This window comes from Lepisosteus platostomus, chromosome 5, assembly GCF_059453375.1.
Source record: "Lepisosteus platostomus isolate fLepPlt1 chromosome 5, fLepPlt1.hap1, whole genome shotgun sequence".
Taxonomy (NCBI): Eukaryota; Metazoa; Chordata; class Actinopteri; order Semionotiformes; family Lepisosteidae; genus Lepisosteus; species Lepisosteus platostomus.
In genome coordinates this window covers 23,601,592-23,617,112 of record NC_142615.1, presented here as the reverse complement: position 1 = coordinate 23,617,112, position 15,521 = coordinate 23,601,592, and the positions used below count along the sequence as shown (strand labels likewise).

Below are 15,521 nucleotides of genomic sequence, written 5' to 3'. Positions count from 1 at the left end.
TATTTTCTGTACCTGAAAATTCCCCAATTTTTCTGCTGTCTCCTGAGAAAGACATGTGTCAAATCACAATAAGTAATACAATCTATTCAGTTAACACCCAGATGTAACAGAACACATTTAAGACTTACACCCCCTTAAATATGTAATTCCTTCATTTCAGTTTTCTTACCTCCACAGGATACCTGAAAGTTCACTATCCCATATTAAGGACTGTACATGCATTGCCGGTAATACAGCTACTAATAAAGATATACATTAATCTTAATTATTAATAAATTACACTTTTATTAATAAAGACATGTATTGATCAAATTCATTGTGAATAGTTGCGGTGTCTAGAAAACAATTTTAGCTACAGTAAATATTTCAAGCGAGTGGTGCGTTTGTTCGTTACTTTGTGACCATATTATTTCCACTACATTCAGAACAGTTCAAATGCGATTGACTGTTCCTGTACTGAGCTACATAAACCCTGTGAAGAGGTGGTTTAAGTTAGTCTCCTACATCGGTAACATCTAATGGGCAGCATATGTTATTTTATTATTTGAGAACAGGTTTAGTATGGAGCTGCTGACAAATTTCAGCAGCCACATTCGTTGCAATGACCCATTGTAGGGTCATTGCCAATTAGCAGCAAGAAAAAAAAACATAATTTGTGCCTTTATTAAAAAAAGAAAAGAAAAACAGAGTAGTAGTTTATGTGGTAATTTCAGGTACAATGTAAGAACTTAAGTTAACTAGTCCCACAGTAATGCGTGGGGTCCTATCAATAGAAAAAAAATACTTGTAACCCAAAAACACAACAACCACGATGCGAGAAGCCTTCCGGGAACCTAGGTAAATCACTGCAGTAGTCTAACGACTACAGAAAATAAAATAAAAAAATACTTAAAGGAACAACTTCAAAACAAAAAGAACATTAAAAACAAATCTGGGAAACAACAAAAACAGAATCTAATGCGAGAGCTTTTTCAAGTCTTCGGTACCCCATCGTGCTCCCTTAGTCCCAGTAGACCTCTCGTCTAAGAAGATATCTCTCATCTATCTGTGTAGAGATCAGCTGGGGGTCCACAGCTGATGGGCATTTAAGTAGTGACCTGCGTCAGCTGCAAAGGAAAAAGTATAGGTTTATTCCATGCTGAAAGGAGAAGGAAACACAACGTGGAACCTTCTTCGGGTGTGACGTGGAATAAACCTTTACCTGTTCCTTAGATGTTAATTTAGACCAGATCTCCAGCAGATACCTAACAGGCTACAATCCCGTTAGATAAGGTGTTAAGGACGACCTATAAGTAGCAGTATCTAAAGTGGACAGTTGCTTTCAGTAGCTAAGGACAGGCCACACTGCTCCAGGTGAGGCTTGAACTCACGACCTCAGCATGACTCCGCTGTGCACTGCTGTATAAGTACCACGCGCGGAGCAATTGTGCCACTGAAGCTGCATAAAATATTTTTCCTTCACACACTGACGTTGCACAAACACAGGGTGAAAACGATTTCGGCATGTTTCCCGTCTCTCCGTGGGGGAAAGGGACAGTAAAAAGCAAGGAAACTACAAGGGAAGAAAATGAAAAAATAGTGCTCACTGCAGAAGAGGGAGGAGAGAGATTGTCAGACACGTAAATCAGCCTGGTGGATTTACACTACAAATTTGTCATTTGTAGTGACATTTATGAGTCTTCACGTGTCTGAAACTGTCCAGTTTGTATTTTCATTTAAAAAATCCAGTAAACTTGAATAAGAAAGAAGGCACACTGCACATCTGCGGAACATCACGTCCGAGTTTACAGTGACATCAGAGATTGAAAGCAAAGTCGTTTTTTATTAAAAGTTCAAGGAAACCTGAATATGTTTGCTAGAAGTATTTCAGAATCACAGTGAAATGTAGTACGATTGCTGCACAGATCTGCAGTCTGCAATTAGAATACTGTTTGTGCGCTGTATAAAATACGCCATTCAAAACTTTTCTAAAACTGCAGAGATTCATTTCAGAATGCGTCTTCCTGTAAAAATAAAATATCTGTTTTATTTAACGGGCGCTATAAGCAGAGTCTGAAGCCAGCTTCACAGAAGAGCTATATTCAGAGGGCCAAAAAAGTGAATATTTCACCAAGTGGACAATTACTGTACATCATAATCATATTTGTTTTACTCCTCCTGCCATTGCAATTTGTGCACAAAGATTTTTTTTATTTTCAAAATGTATTAGCCTTGATTGGGAAAAAAAAACCGGGGGCATGGTGGCTAAGTGGTAAGACGTTGGTCTCATAAACCGAAGAGTACGGGTTCAAACCCTATCCGTGCCTGGTTTACTTACCACAACATACCTTTATCTAAATCGTCAGTTGCCTTGCATTGTAGAAATCTCTGTAATAATAATAAAAGAACTGTCAGTAGTAGTTAATAATCCTTTGACAAAGCAACAGGCATCCTCCACTGCTTGTCAGGATGGCTGAGCAGTCTTAGGTGCCAGCCTCAAGAACTCAATTATGTGAAGTGACAGTTTTATGTTATTCACAACCCGGATTTCCCTTCATGTTCATTAAGATGTGTAATTTGTATGTTGCTTATATGAGAACAGTTTCTTCAAAAGTTCTGTCAATTAACAGTGGAGAGCTAGCCGATGTACGTCTTCATGAAAACTCTCTTTAAGGCGATTACAAGTATCTTGAGCAAATCTGCGTCATATTTAAAAAAAAAAGTTTAGCTCAAGATGCAACAGGAGTATAAATGAATTCTCCCGCCCTACATTCCAAGATATGGAATCTTATTTTTCTTGAAGTTTCTGATGTTGATATTGGAAATTGCCAATGATATCGACTCAGGTAGTCAGTTGTTACGTGCTGTAATTCGATACATGCAAAGCATTTGTATTCCCACAAAATATCAATAAGGTCAATAATGTATTAAACAGTACATGCCACTTTTTCTCTAGATGATGTTCACGATGGAACAGTGAGAAAGGCGGGCCTAGATATGCTTGAACCAGCACCTTACTATCGTTTTAGTCCCGACCTGACCGCACTGACCAATGCTACCGGGGTAAAGTTAGCTTGAAGTTCTTAAACGATTTTGGCACGCCTGTAGCGCTTTCGCGAAATCTCTTACAAAAACACATGCTTTGTGTATAAAATACATTGTGAATGCTTTCTCAGCCTTCACTTTGTCGTTTTTATGACGTTTTTTTGACCACAATTGAATATTCTTTTGTCCATATCTTCGCAATGGAAGCACAGAACGCCTTCAAACCAAATGCATTTTAAAGACGCTGGACACGCTGGACAAACGCACAGTGCTTGATCCACCCACCCACGCCCTGGTACGCCTTGCAGAATTGGTCCTCACACTGAACGCATTCTCTTTCAATAATCTTTTTTACCAACAGGTCAGTGGAGTTGCCATGGGCACCAGAATGGGACCCAGCTATGCCAACATTTTTGTCGGCTGGGTAGAAGAACGCTTCTTCGCCTCCTACACTGGCTATGTCCCTGACCTCTACAAACGATATATTGATGACTGCGTCGGTGCCGCCACATGCTCCAACGATCAGCTTGAGTTCTTCCTGCACCATTTCACCAACTTCCACCCGTCCCTCAAATATACGGTTAACATATCTTCCACCACTCTTCCGTTTCTAGACATCCACTTGTCTATCAACTACCCCCGACTGTCCACCTCAGTTTATTACAAACCCATGGATTCACACAGCTACCTCCTGTACAGCTCATTTCACCCCAACCACACTAAAAACTCTCTTCCTTTTTCACAGTTCCTTAGGTTACGACGACTATGCAGCGACGACATCGACTTCGAGAACCAAGCCCTCGAAATGTACTCATTTTTTATCAACAGAGGATATCCCAGCAGTGTGATTGACAGGGCCCTTGCCCAAGCCAAAAACACCCCCCAGACCATCAACCCGATCAGGAACTCCCGCCGTAACAACCACATTCCTTTTGTGCTTCCTTACCACCCTAACACACTTCCTATCCCCAGGACCATTAACCAGAACTTTTCCATCCTACAGGATGATCCCTCCATTGGGACCCTCTTTTCTGATCGCCCTATCATCTCATATCGCCGACCACCTAATCTGCGTCACCTCCTTGTTCACAGCTCCCTTGACCGCCCTCAACAACCATCCACACCAGGCACTTTCCCTTGCAAAAGAGCTCGCTGTATCACCTGCAAGTACACACAACCACACTCATTCAAGGCCCCTCAGGACAATTCCGGATCACCCAGACAGCATCTTGTACCTCCAGCAACCTTATTTACTGTATATCTTGCAGTAAATGTCCAGCCATCTACATTGGAGAAACAGGAAGGAGACTCGGAGACCGCTTCAGAGAACACATCAGGGCTGTGAAGATTAAAGATCTCTCCAAGCCCATTGTTTCTCATTTCACCTCTGACGGCCACGACCACTCTAATCTCTCCGTCTGTGCTCTCAAAGACGGTTTTCTGAACTCATACATCAGAAAGACCACCGAAACTAAAATTATTCTGCAGCTAGGATCACACATTCTCCCTTCCCTTAACGACAGACTACTGTTCTTTTAAATTTTCTCCATTCATTGGAAGTTTCATTTCACACCTCTCTGCACCCATTCTGACTTCACACCTCTTGATTGGCCTCTCTTTCTGTCCCCTGCTCCCGCCTCTCACTCCTCCTCCCTCCCAACCTTTGTTCTCCCGCTATTTTACCTTTGCCTACTGCCCTGTCTCTCTCACACCTGAAGAAGGCTCCACGGCCGAAACGTTGTGTTCTCTTTCTTCTTTTTTTCAGCATGAAATAAACCTATTACTTGTTCCTTTGCAGCCTACGCATGCTGACGCAGCTACCCACCTGAACTACATTTCACTTTATACCACATTCCTAAACGAGGATGCATCTCCTGTTTTAGAACTATTTTGGGCGGTATGGCTTATACAACACACCCACAGTATTCTAATGGTGGACTGCAGATCTGTGCTATAGTTCAGTCGAATTCGAAGGATCCAGCAATCGTACTGGATTTGACTGGGATTCTGAAATGTCTCTTGCAAAAGTATTCGGGTTTGCTTGAACCTTTGATAAAAAAAGTGATCTGATCTGAAACTACCCAGCTTACAATCTCTGAGGTAGTTGTCACTAAACTCGGACGTGATGTGGCACACATGTGCCGTGTGCCTTTACTATTGTAAAAAACTGGTATCGGGAAAAGTTTCTTAATATTTCTTTTGATTAGCATGCAAGAAAATGTGATCATTACCTATGGAATTTCCCGCCAGCGTGGAGCTTGAATTCACAACCTTGAGACTCAGTGTTCAAGAGTCACAGAAGAGGTCAGCCTGGTCTTCAGTTTGCCAACGATAAGCTCCGGCAGTGCTCCTCTGTAAAGCAGATTGTTCGGATCGGTTATGTGGGACGGCACTTCGATACTAAGATCGTTTGCAGCACACGCATGGTTTCCCCCTTCACGCAAAAAACATAGACGAAGGAAACTCTCTTGTCTTGGGCTGCTGACTCCCGGATTTAAAGCGCTCTGGGTGCCAGCTATGTCTCTAACAAGCACACTATAAAGACAGGAATTACACTTTGCTCACGTCACGCATGGAATGGCGAGGCTACTTGTTCCAATATTATCTAGTCTCACCTCATATGGTGCCGATTCCTGGTTTTCATTTAAGAAAGAGCACTGCAAACACCGTAAACAGTGCAAAACGTGTGATGAAAGAAGTCTTTTCCCCCCTTTGTCTAAAGCAGAACACAGCGGAGTCATGCCGAGGGTTGTGAGATCAAGATTTCAGTGGAGCACTGTCGTCTACGTCTTTAGCTACATGAGTTGGACATCCTCTTGTACAGGGAAAGCAGACTGAGATCCTCTGACATGAAAAGTTACAGATAAAAGCCATTTCTCATCCTTTCTCTTAGTGGTGGAACTATCGCATGTAAATGAGGCAACTTGCAAGGCGAGCAGGCTCGGTGCACACCGAACGCAGATGTCTCAGAGCAGTTGAGACGTGTTCAAGTGGCTGTCAAAGGACAGCACTTTGCCGGCGCCGTGGCTTAGTTGGCTAAAGCGCCTGTCTAGTAAACAGGAGATCCTGGGTCCGATTCCCAGCGGTGCCTTTCTTCCTGTCTTACTGTACAGAATTTATCCTTATGGGCAAATCCCATGCCTTTTAATTCAGGTGAATGCAAGTGTTCGTTTCCTTTCTGGAACAACTTGTTTTGAAAGAAATCTATACAGCTTGCGAAAGATGAAACACAAATCTTGTTTATCAGTGAAGAAGAGGTACTCCCAGCAGGCCAGCTAATACCAGCAAAGTTTTTTTTTCACCCTAACCCAGAGAATGGAGAAAAGCGAGGCGCCTGTGGCTCTGCAGTGTAATCAGTTCGCGAGTTCGGCGGTTAGCTGAAAGAGTGGTAAATGGAGCTCGCCCCAGCCCGTCCTTATTCTTTTAAAGAGGATAAAAAATTAACTTCGCCGCCATTACTACCAGCTTTAAAAGACTGCCATGGGCACGGAAAAAAACACACTACAGATGACTTTTCTGGAACCGAAGCAGAGATTCCTTTACGAACCAACTGATAAAGCTCAGCCAGTGAATACTGTTAACAGAATGTGAAAGCACGATCAACTTTGTAACTGCAACCACAGGAAAAACAGCAAGAAGCAGGCTCCATTCCCCATTTAAATCTGTCGTGCGAGGCATGCTTTTTGCACGCATGAAGTAAATCCCACGATTGCTTTTGAACTTGGACAAAGTACTTCCAAAGGAGCGCTATGCGCAAAGATTTAACAAGTTCAACCCCCGCCGACGATTTGGTGTGAAGAAGCAGAACATTCAAGTTTCACAGACAGAAGCAGCACGCCAGCACAGCCAAAATTAAAACGCAGGGCACACTACGATTTGCATTGACACAAAAGTGATCTGGGCAGACGTCGTTCCCTGCATAACTCAAAAAGTGGCAAAGCGCTTTTGGGTTGAGAGGACGCAAGAAGGTTTTTGTTTTGTGCCTTGATGTCAAGCTGAGAAAGTATCTTTAAACACTTTGCTTAGTTTCTCGAGAGACTGCCAAAAAGCAGTTCCCTTCGTCTGAAGCCAGCTGAAAGGGGGTCTCGACAGAAGCACCTGGCAGCGGTAGGATTTGAACCCACACCCCCGAAGAGACTGGAGTGTTAATCCAGCGCCTTAGACCGCTCGGCCACGCTACCCGCTATACACTGTCTCTTTGTCTCATTACTTGCCCGGAGGAAGCCAGGTGGGTTTTGCTCTTGTCGCCCGAATTAGTGGCGTTATGACCGTGGAACCGACTGCACCTGCTTTTTCTGAGATGCTTCCCCTCTCATGGCGAGATCTCGACTTCTTTAACACCTCTGGATAAAGATCTTCTGTGGAGCAGGTTTCAGACCTCTGCGTACAGCACCCTTGATGTCATTTTATTTTTACAGCAGCCGCATCCGGAAAGTTGTGTCTTTTACGTTTTATTTGAACAACAAAACTACATACAATACAAACAAGAGCACATATAACGTATCAAGAAAATCGTCAGGGGCACATGCTATAATACAATTACACTTTATGAAAAACGATTACACAAGGTAAATAAAGATAAGGTCCGCACAGCTCGTTCTTACATTTCGAAAGAGTCCGTAAATACCCCTTTACGTCTATTTTGAACTGTTCAAACGTAGGACTCTTCCCAGACCATTTCACTTTATACCACATTCCTAAACGAGGATGCTTCTCCTGTTTTAGAACTATTTTGGGCGGTATGGCTTATACAACACACCCACAGTATTCTAATGGTGGACTGCAGATCTGTGCTATAGTTCAGTCGAATTCAAAGGATCCAGCAATCTTACTGGATTTGACTGGGATTCTGAAATGTCTCTTGCAAAAGTATTCGGGTTTGCTTGAACCTTTGATAAAAAAAGTGATCTGATCTGAAACTACCCAGCTTACAATCTCTGAGGTAGTTGTCACTAAACTCGGACGTGATGTGCCACACATGTGCCATGTGCCTTTACTTTTGTAAAAAACTGGTATCGGGAAAATTAAAGTCGAAACCCAAAACAGTAACATATTTAAGAGTAAATGCCTCCTAATAGCTAGCAAGCGCTCCTAGTTAGTAAGGTTGTTTGTGTCCCAGCCTGTCACGCGGGAAACCGGGGTTTGATTACCGACGGGGAGACAGCTAGTTTTTTTTATGATCAGATTCCAGTCTTTAATGCTGTGTGTGAGAGTTTACGTAACTTTCCTTTTCTCACATTTTCTGACGACTATTCCGAAGGAGCGCCCTATCAACTCCTAATACTTTTTAAAAATCTGCCTGCATGTTTGATTAGTTTTGTTTTACTTAGAAAAAGTTCAATATTGATCATAACTAAAGAAAATTATGATCAGAAACAAAAACAAAATGTTGAAGATGCAACTCGATCTTGAATCAGAGCTGGGTGACATGGGCTTCTGTTCTGATATGGTTGTACGAGAAACAGGAGGAATCTCTTCTCTCCTATGGAACATGAGCTGCATCAGGTATGAGACATGTCATATATCAACGCATGACCTACATCGTAAAACTAAAATAAAAACTAACATTAAGTTATCAGAGACATCCATTTATATACAAACAAGAGACAGACAAAGCAATAATTCTACATTAACTTGTCCTGCACTGATCAGACTAATTGAAATGGTCTGATTCAGAGCCTGTGCAGCTCGTGCTAATACAACAACGACAGTATTGAACCCTCAGCACCATACTGACTACTGAGCACAAGTTCAGCTGCTCTCCAGCTTTGTTACGCACGTTTTTTTATTGCAAATGGAGCTGATCTCCAGACAGTACAGTGTTAGTCAGCAGCCTCTACTAGTAATACATCGCCCCTGTCCAAAATCTCTAGGTAAAAAAAACACATTTTATACATTTGTCTGTTTAAAGATATAATCTCTTTAAAAAAGACAAAGGGTTTGTGTGTCAATTGTTTCGAATTAATTTCGAACGCAAAGAAAAGTAGTTTTCTTCCAAGAAATCACACATTTGTCGCATCCTCCATACTATACTTCTCTCTTGTAGTAGTAAAGCATTTTGATTTAAACTGAACAATATATTAAATGTTTCATCTATACACTTACGATTAACATAGGCAGCCTTGAACGGATTGCGGAAATCAAATATACAGATGGATTCAGAGTGTGCTTTCCAACTTTTGTGTAACATTTTCCTTTGATAGGTCGGAGTTGTTTTTAAAATCTGGATTAAATAAAAAGGAGTGACGTCAGTGTAAAACAGCTTTCCTTCATGGGGAACAACGGTTGTGTTCCATATTTCTAATTATTTTGGTTTCAAGATAGCAATTTAGTATGAAACATAAAAGCCAGCTGGATAAATCTGTTACACGTCATTTACAATGGTCTTTCAACTAATAGCCCGTGCAGGGATCAAACCCCAACTGTTGGTATGAGTTGCGTAAGGCTCTGCAACGTGCAGATGAGAAACTAACCTCCGCTTCTTCATTATATACACAGTGAGCTATATATGCGGTCTTACTGCCCCCTACGGGCTCTGTATTTGATTGCGGTACAAGACCGGCCATGGAGAAATGAAGTGAAGAGGGTGTGTTCATTAAAAGGCTCATAGCGTCCCAGGGAGGTCTCAAACCACCACTCTTTTGGTTAATAACCGAACCACAAAGACTCATGTACAGCTTAACACTTCTCGGTCTCAGTGAAAGTGATACACTCCATCTTAAAGGAAAATCGCCAACAGTGGCCGATATCTATTGGAATTTTTTTCATTCTATACTGCAAAGGGATGGACATATAAGGTCAGCAGGCTTGGGGAATTGGACCTTATGGTGAAGGCTGCGGGCTCAGCATCAGCAGAACCTGATCAGTATCGGTTGACTCCGATATACTTTGACAACTTAACTTCTGGATTTAGAGACATTTACCTTAGTGTCGGTATACTAAGATGTTTTGGTAACGAGGAAGGAGGGACAAAGCAAATTCGCAGAATGTGTGCTATTTTTAGTCCTCACATGCCAGAGGGTCAATATTAAAAAAAAATGTAACAGTATAATCACTTCACAATTTAATAGTGTCTGTTACATTGTGTCTCACACCTCAGTGTCAGACCTGTGAGACGAGCTTGTAATCAGGAGGGAGGGCCATAGCAATTCAGCAGAAATTGCATTCATCTTTTCCCAATGCATTCTTACATGCCATTTTCTCACATGCCATGCTCAGAGGGTCATATTTTTAAAATGGTATCATAAAATGTCCTGAAGTTCAGGATTTTGACAGTCTGTTATATTGTGTCTCACACCTTGATGTCAGAAATATGAGACGATTTTAAAATCAGGAGGGAGGGCCCTAGAAATATAGCAAACATTGCATTTACCATTTGACAATGTATTCTCTCATGCCATGTTCAGAGGGTTGTATTTAAAAAACGGTACAGTACAATGTCCTGAAGTTCAGGATTTTGATAGTCTTTTCCATTGTCTCTCACACATCTGTGTCAGAATTTTTAGACATTTTTATAACCAGGAGGTAGGTTCGATCACCCTCTGCTCATCCTCAGTTAACCATATAGTCTCATATACCATGTTCTAAATGTCCCATTTAAAACTGCTATATTAAAATTTCTTGTAAAATGCAAGAGTTTGAGTCTTTTTATGAACAGAAGGCAAGGTCTTGGAAAATATGCAGAAAGTGCCAGTGAATTTACGTTTTGCCTTTGTCTTATTTACTCGTGGTATAACATGCCAGTTTGTTTTATTGTGAGTTGTGTTTCTGAAATGTGTTTCATACAAAAATGCAATTTGGACAGTCTCTACTTACATATTCCCCTTTACTGAGGAAATATACAGTAATACATCCGGATAAGTATTTTAAAAAATGACTGTAGAGAGCCATCTACAGGCGAAAGACGACATAACATCACAGCAGCAGCATTTAATATGAAACGAAAAACGCAAAGCAGCAGCTGGCGAATAAGAAGCCAACTTCAGCCTCGTTAATGCAATAGCATTAGGTGAGGTGGAAAAATATTTCTTGCTCTGAATCTTAACATTTTTATAGGAGGTGTTCTAGGACTTCTTGCCTCAGAAAAAAAAACTGCCAGATATTTCTACTCCATCAATAGCAGCAGTGTTATCAGTACTGAGCCCTAAATGTAGGTCCTATCATCATATAAAAAGTCGAAAGTATCGACTGCATTCAACTGATAAAATGTATCTTCTATGAGAGTTATATCTTTATCCAAAATACATCGGAAACAAATTTGCACGTTTTTTGGGGGGGATCCTGAAGACTGAGACTCAAAACTTTTTTTTCCTTCTTTCCAGGAGGAAGGATTATTCAGATGCAAACATTGTCCCAAAATCGATATACTCTTCAATGATATTCAAATCCTCCATCTGAATGTCGATATTGAAATATGATATCGTACAAATTGTGGTTTTCTTTTTAAAGCAAATTTTATGCTTTAAATTAAATAAATTGTATTTATTATGAATGTGCCGGAATTTTTTCAGTACTTTAGAGGGTTCTGCCATTTTAGATGTTATGCTGTTCCTGTCTGATTTATCAAATGTGTCATTTAAATCTCCCGTCATTTCTATATCAGCATGAAGGCCTTGAAGTAAAGATTGCAATTCATCCAAAAATGCAATTCATCCAAAAAAAGTTTCCCACTGATGATACATACAAGGAAATGAATGTACATTTTCCCCCCAAATCAACAAATTTAAAATCAAATACCTCCCTCATCTGCAGGTGGAGAGAATAATGTCAGAATAAATACAGGTTTAAAAGTCAGAAGCATTGATAGTGCTATTTTAAAATGACACTAAAATGCTCACAATATATTAAAAAGCTCTGTAAAATAATAAAAAAAATAAAACAAGGTAAAAAGAAATAATACACAGTTATAAAGCTCAGGAATTATCAATGGGAAGTTACAATGGGTTGATATGATTTAAAAAATAAAATGTTTGAAAAAATCCACTTACAATATGCTAAAAATGGCAAGAATGCTTAAAACAGGTGTGTAAAATTTTAAAAAAATAAATAAAACAAGTTAAAAATAAATACTAAATGGGTTTAAAATTCAGGAATGTGATTGGTCAGATGCTTACAATGAGTGTTGCTGGTGTTTCGTGTGATTTACCGAAATGAAAAAAATATTCAATTTAAAAACATCAAGAGCTCGTATGAAAAAAAAGTTCTTAAGTATCTTTGTTGTAACAGCTGCGCCAGAACTGGTGTATTCATATACATCAGAAAAGTAGCTGAACTTGACTGGTTTATATTCAGTTATATGCACTGGGGACGAAAAGGAGACTTACATGGATTTTATTAGGTTTGAGGAATCAGAAAATTAATTTTTACATGTTTATGCCTACGAGCAGAAATAACTTCCTGCTTTCAGCACTTTTATTGTTTTTGCTTGTAACCTCGAACAGAGAAACCCAGTACTGACTCATAGAAACGCCCCGGAGTTTCTGTGTTTCTGGGATTTAAGAGGGATGTACTGTATGAAGACAGTAAAGGGAGTTTTTTTTTTCCCGCTGTAGAGTATGAAGGCGGTTTGATGAGTCTGAAGGGAGGAGACACGCATTCCGCACGGGGAGCGCAGAACAACGAGTTTCACCTGCAGCTCGCCGAGTCCTGTCCTATATAACCCCTGAGCCTGGGACACACTGAGTCTCTAACCAGTGTTCGAGATGTAAAGGGTTGAACCCAGAAGTCGAGAGTGGAGTTTTTGTATAAGTGTAAGATTAAGGGAATAGGGTTTTGGTGGGTTTGGTGCACAGATGAGGTTTCGGTTTAGGTTTAGTTTGCTTTTGACACATTTGTAACGGCCATGGCGGCCTGTAGAGTTGGCATGTGCTGTTACTTTTGCGCACGTTTGGTGTATAAGGGTGGTGAGGTTTCGGCTCACTCGGGTGATATTTCATGGTTGGACTTTTCAAGGAAGGTGTTACAGAAAGTCAAATGATGTCAAATGCTTAATCACTTTGCTGAAGGGAATTGGTTTTGACATTAGTTTCAATCGGTGAAGTTACTGGAAGAATTCTGGATGAAAATAGAGGAGGAAAAAAAGATGTGGGCCTGATTAGAATGTTTGAATGGCAGAAGCTGATGGATCTTTCTAATGTGGTGTGAGCCTGGTCAGTACCTGGATGGGAGACCTCCTGGGAAAAACCAAGGTTGCTGCTGGAAGAGGTGTTAGTGGGGCCAGCAGGGGGTGCTCACCCTGTGGTCTGTGTGGGTCCTAATGCCCCAGTATAGTGACGGGGAAACTATACTGTAAACAGGCGCCGTCCTTCGGATGAGACTTAAAACCGAGGTCCTGACTCGCTGTGATCATTAAAAATCCCAGGGCGTTTCTCGAAAAGAGTAGGGGTGTAACCCCGGCGTCCTGGCCAAATTTCCCATTAGCCCTTACCAATCACGGCCTCCTAATAATCCACCTCTATGAATTGGCTACATTACTCTGCTCTCCTCCCCACTGAAAGCTGATGTGTGGTGAGCGTTCTGGCGCAGTATGGCTGCCATCACATCATCCAGGTGGATGCTGCACACTGGTGGTGGTGGAGGGGAGTCCCCATTACCTGTAAAGCGCTTTGAGTGGAGTGTCCAGAAAAGCGCTATATAAGTGTAAGCAATTATTATTAATTAATAGGACTGTGATTGTTCGCATGTTTAATGAGATGGTGATGAAGGAAGATGTTGTGACATGGTTGTCTAAGTATTGTTTAGTGAAAGGTGAGCTTCAGAAAGTCTTAGATGATAATGGCATCTGGAACTGTGCATGGAGAGTACCTGTTTCATTGCATGAAGACAAAAAATGGTTATGGTGGATTTAAACACATTCCTTTGATTGGATTAGGTGAAAATAGAGGCCTTGTGTTCTGCCAAGGGCAGCCAAAACCGTGCAGGAGATGTGGGGAGCTGGGTTACTTTGTGGATGCCTGTACAAAGGTGGTGTGTGGTATGTGCAAGGAAATTGGACATGCATATACTGAATATACAAGCGTGAGGAAATGTAATCTCTGTGAGTGTGAAGGTCATGTGTTTAAAGACTGTCCAAATTCCTTTGCAAATAAAACAAAACTGGGAAGACCAATGCAAAAACAGGAAGAGTTTGAAGAGGCTTTTAGGGCTGGAGCAGTGGTTATGGATCAGGAACTGGATGTGGTTGATGTTGAAGAAAGTGGTGAAAAAGAGAGCGAGGGTTCAGAATGGAGTGAAGGGGATGAGGGGGAGGTAAAAGAGAATGATGATGTTGCAAAAAGTGAGGTGGAATCTGAATTGATTGGTAGCATCTCTTCCAATAGCCTGCCACCTGTGGAGACTGAAAGTGCTCAAATGAAATGTACAGAACAGAGGGTGCAGTCTAAAAGAGACATTGGATTTAGAAAATGATTTAACTCCAAGCAGTAGAGTGAGGGAAGATCATTTTCCGAGTCCTCAGGTAGGTTCTCCCATGGGTTTAGATGTCTCCAATATATGTGATCTTACTGACCAAGCTTTAGAACCAGAGACTCAAGGAGGGCAGGTGGAGAAATATCCTATGGAGACAATTAAAGCAAAAGGAGGGGGGGGGCTTTATAGTAGGTGTCACCTACTGAATGAAAGTAGCCAGAGCTTTTAGTCTCCCCTGGTCCTACTTAAGTATGGCTCTTAATATTGTGTCACTAAATGTGAGAAGCATTCGCTCCAAGTTAAGGGCAAGGAATATCCTATCATTTGTGAGGAAGGTAAATGCTGATATTGTGTTGTTACAGGAGTGTGGGTTACCCTTTAAAAACTGCCATAAGGATATGGAAGAACTGGGGACATTGGGCCCATCAATCTGGAGTGGGTCCAAAGAAAATAAATCTGATGGTATAGCTGTTCTAATTAAAAATAAGATGGTAGAGGTACGTCAGCACCTTGTAGTGAAACCAGGGAGAGCACTGGTGGTGTATCTGGGTTTCATGAATGTCTAATTTAAACTCTTAAAGATATATTGTCTGAGTTGCTCACATGACAGATATGTCCTAATTCAGGAACTGAGTATATTTATTGGGATGGGAACCAGTGGTTTTAGCTGGGGATTTTAATTCTCTTTTAGAAAGAGAAGGCAGAATGAGGGGCAAGAGACGGGTCCAATTTGATAAATCATCAATATTATTGCAAACATTATGTAAAGATTTTAAACTGAAAGATGGCTTCAAACTTCATAGTCAGGGGAGGGCAGGTTTCACATGGGACTAGTCTAATGGGACCCAAGCCTCACGCATTTTGTTTGATACGTGATTTTACTTGCACGACCGCAGGCCTAACCCCTGTTTTTTTTTCTCTGACCATTGTCTGCTGTCATGTACAATTTCTATTCCAACAGCTGTTACTGTGGGGAAGGATGTGTGGAAGCTCGATATTTTGCTTCTGGAAGGTGAGGAAGTGACGCACAGATTCAGGGAAAGATATAAGGAATGGCGGTCTTTGTATGACCTGTTTGACACAAGAGCACA

General features: G+C 41.2%; 1 non-coding gene across 1 annotated transcript; it reads left to right on the top strand.

Moving 5' to 3' along the window:
• The first annotated feature begins 6,041 nt into the window (after window positions 1–6,041).
• trnat-agu (transfer RNA threonine (anticodon AGU)) lies at window positions 6,042–6,115 on the top strand. Its single transcript has one exon. It is a non-coding gene; the product is annotated as a tRNA-Thr (tRNA).
• Window positions 6,116–15,521: the final 9,406 nt, after the last annotated feature.